Source organism: Acomys russatus, chromosome 14 (genome assembly GCF_903995435.1).
Source record: "Acomys russatus chromosome 14, mAcoRus1.1, whole genome shotgun sequence".
NCBI lineage: Eukaryota > Metazoa > Chordata > Mammalia > Rodentia > Muridae > Acomys > Acomys russatus.
In genome coordinates this window covers 58,035,576-58,039,016 of record NC_067150.1, presented here as the reverse complement: position 1 = coordinate 58,039,016, position 3,441 = coordinate 58,035,576, and positions in this window count along the sequence as shown.

Here is a 3,441-nt window from a genome sequence, read left to right as displayed (position 1 = left end):
CATTGTCACAGTAGGGAGTTTCTACTGCACTAGATTTTGTCATCGTCCCCAATTCCATTTGTCTCTCCCAGCATTTTCTCCTTCCAGCCCCCAGCCCCATACCTCCTGTTATTACCCCTACCTTCCCCCAGTCCACCCTCAAATCTCCTCTATTTCCCCTTCTCTGGGAGATCTATGCACTGCACCACCTCCTGCCCCCAACTCTCCTTGTTTCTCAGCATCTTTGGGTCTGTGGATTGTAGCATGGTTGTCACTTACTTAACAGTTAACATCCTTTTATAAGTGGGGTACATACCATGTTTGTCTTTCTTGGTCTGGATTACCTCACTCCATACAATTTTTTTCTAGTTCCATCCATTTGCCTGGTGGATTTTGTGATGTCATTGTTTTTAACAGTTGGGTAATACACTATTTTGTAAACTTACTACATATTTTTAATCCATTCTTTAGTTGAGAGACATCAAGGTTGTTCCCAGTTTCCAGCTATAATGAATGAAGCTTCTATGAACATAGTTGAGGAAGTGTCCTTGTGATCGGGTGGAACATCCTTTGGGTGTATACCCAAGAGTGGTACAGCTAGATCTTAAAGTAGATTGATTTCTAACATTCTGAGGAACTGCCATATTGATTTTCACATGGCTGTACAAATTTGTACTCCCATGAGCAGTGGGAGAGTGTTCCCGTTTCTCCAAATCCTCACAGGCATGGGCTGTCACTTGTGTTACTGATCTTACCCATTCTGACAGGTGTAAGAGGGGTCCTCAAGTAGTTTTTATTTGCATTTCCCTAATGATTAAGGATGTTGAACATTTCTTTGAGTGTTTCTCAGCCATTTGAGATTCCTCTGTTGAGAATTCTCTTTTTACGCCTGTACCACATTTTAATTGGATTATTCAGTTTGTTAATATCTAGTTTCTTGAGTTCTTCATATATTTTGAATATTAGCCCTGTGTTGGATGTGGAGCTGGTAAAAATCTTTTTCCATTCTGCATGCTGCCATTTTGTCCTACTGACAGTGTCCTTTGTTTTACTGAAGTTTTTCAGTTTCATGGGGTCCCATTTATTGATGTTTGTTCTTAATGTCTGTGCTATGAGCATTCCGTTCAGGAAATTGTCTCCTGTGCCACTGTATCCATGGCTATTTCCCACTTTCTTTTCCATTTGGTTCAGTGGTAAAGAAGATATCAGAAGATGGAATGATCTTCTGTGTTCATGGATCTGTAAGATTAACATAGTAAAAATGGCCATCTTACCAAAAGCGATCCGCAGATTCAATTCAACCTCCATAAAATCCCAATATAATTCTTTACAGACTTTGAAAGGACAATATTGAAGTTCATATGGAAAGACAAAAATATTCAGGTTAGCTAGGAGAATCCTGAGCAATTAAAGAACCTACAAGGGTATCACCATCCCCTATTTCACACTATATTACAGAGCTATAGCAATAAAAAAACCAGATGGCATAATAACAGGGAGGTTTATCAAAAGAATCTAGCCAAAGATATAGATGTAAATCCACACACCTATGGACACCTGATTTATGATAAAGAGGCCAGAAATACACAATGGCCAAAAGAAAGCATCTTTAACAAATGGAGCTGGTCTGGCTGGATGTCAGCATGTAGAAGTCTGAAAATACATCCATATCTATCCCCCTGCACAAAACTCAAGTCCTCCTGTATCAAAGACCCCAATAGTCGCATTCTCAAATTGCATTCTTTTCATTCCCTCCTTGTTCAGCAGTTTCTTCTCGTAAAGTTAGTGCAGCAAGCCATCAATCATCGCTAAGCTCACTGAAAGGATGAGCTGCATCCTCTTTGCCCTTAGAGTGGTTATCTGTTTAGGGCACAAAGACTTTTCAGTTGATAAAAACAGCCCTTCACATAATGAATAGGGCATGGTCTCTTTCAGACTGAATCAGTGAAATCTTCCTTTTTATAGGCTTTAATTTTGTTGTTGTTGTTTTTTTTTTTAATGGTGCATCTGAACATCATTTTCCTGAAACATTACCCATATATTCACACAGAGTAGAGTATGGAGGCTTAATCAGGACCTGAGAAGAAAAAAAAACATCTTCTGTCCCATGAGTACTTATACTAAAGAACTTAAAATTATATGGTAACTCATTTTCTTCGAAGACAACAGTCTCTGTCACTCATCGTGTCTTCTCGGTTAGACTAAGGACATTTATGAACTAAAATTACAATATGCAGAAGGGTGCCAGTAAAGCACATTTCACTTCTGGCCCTGCCTTTGCTTTCTTATGGATTCAAGAGTCAACCGTGAACATTTCCTACCTGCTGTACTCCATTTTCATAGATTCATCTCACCTAAATATCTACAGAACACAACAGTAACTTCCAGAAAACTCAACCCCTTTCCAAACTATTCCTTAAATTATTTTCTCTACCCACGGGGAAACACACCAGCCATGGACTTCCTCTCCTGTCATTCAATGCAGCTGGAACTGTAGACAGGTTGCATGGCTCCTTGCACTGAGGTGCAAACACACATTGCCCCTGTGTGTTTATGCTTTCATGACCCAGTTAAACTCATTCTTTTGGAATGAGTTCATCAAGTTGACACCAACACAGATTACCCTTCGCTAGCACTTCAAATAGCTCAGGGTAAGAAAGGGTCGGCTTTGACAGAAGGAAGGAATGGCAAAGCGATTCTTTTCTGTGCACATCAAGGGTAATGAATTATTTTTACGAAAATATGACCCATATTTTGGTAAGTTTTGCTGTCAACAAAACAATCATCTGGGGATATCTTAAGGAAGAATAATCTAGATTCAAATAGTACTAGATTCAATTAGTTGAGGCATATCATTGGGGGAATGCTCTTTGTTTTTAATCAATGAAGAAGACCCGGTTCAATGTGTGTAGATCATTCCTGAGGCAGAGCTTGCTGAACAGCATAAAAGAGGAGAAAGCTGGTCATGGAGGGAAGCCATCATGTATGCATCCGTTGCTCTCTGTTCTTGGTTGTGCGTGTGATGTAGGCATTGCGGCAAGCTCTTGATGCTTGACTCCCCTACGCTGGACTGCAACCTGGAATTGTGAGCTCACTTGAGTTCCTTCTTTTCAATGTTGCTTTTCATAATTAACACAGAAATGAAACTAGGACAATTCACAGAAGAAAATGAGGACACATAACAATCTGTGTTCAACTTTAAGACGCTAATGGAAGGCCAAACCAGATGCCTGGAACACATCCCTCCCCTGAGACGTTCCTAAGCAGAAGAATGAGCTTTCACTATATTCAAAGAGTGTAAGGCAGTGTACCTGAGTGTAGCAGTGACATAGCCAGGATGTCACAGCACAGATTTCTACAAGAACCCTACAAAAAATGAAACCAAACACACAGCATCTGTCATCTTTTCTCTACAGCTGTGCCAACTATGGAAGAGTAAGTGAACAATCTCTATACTATTCT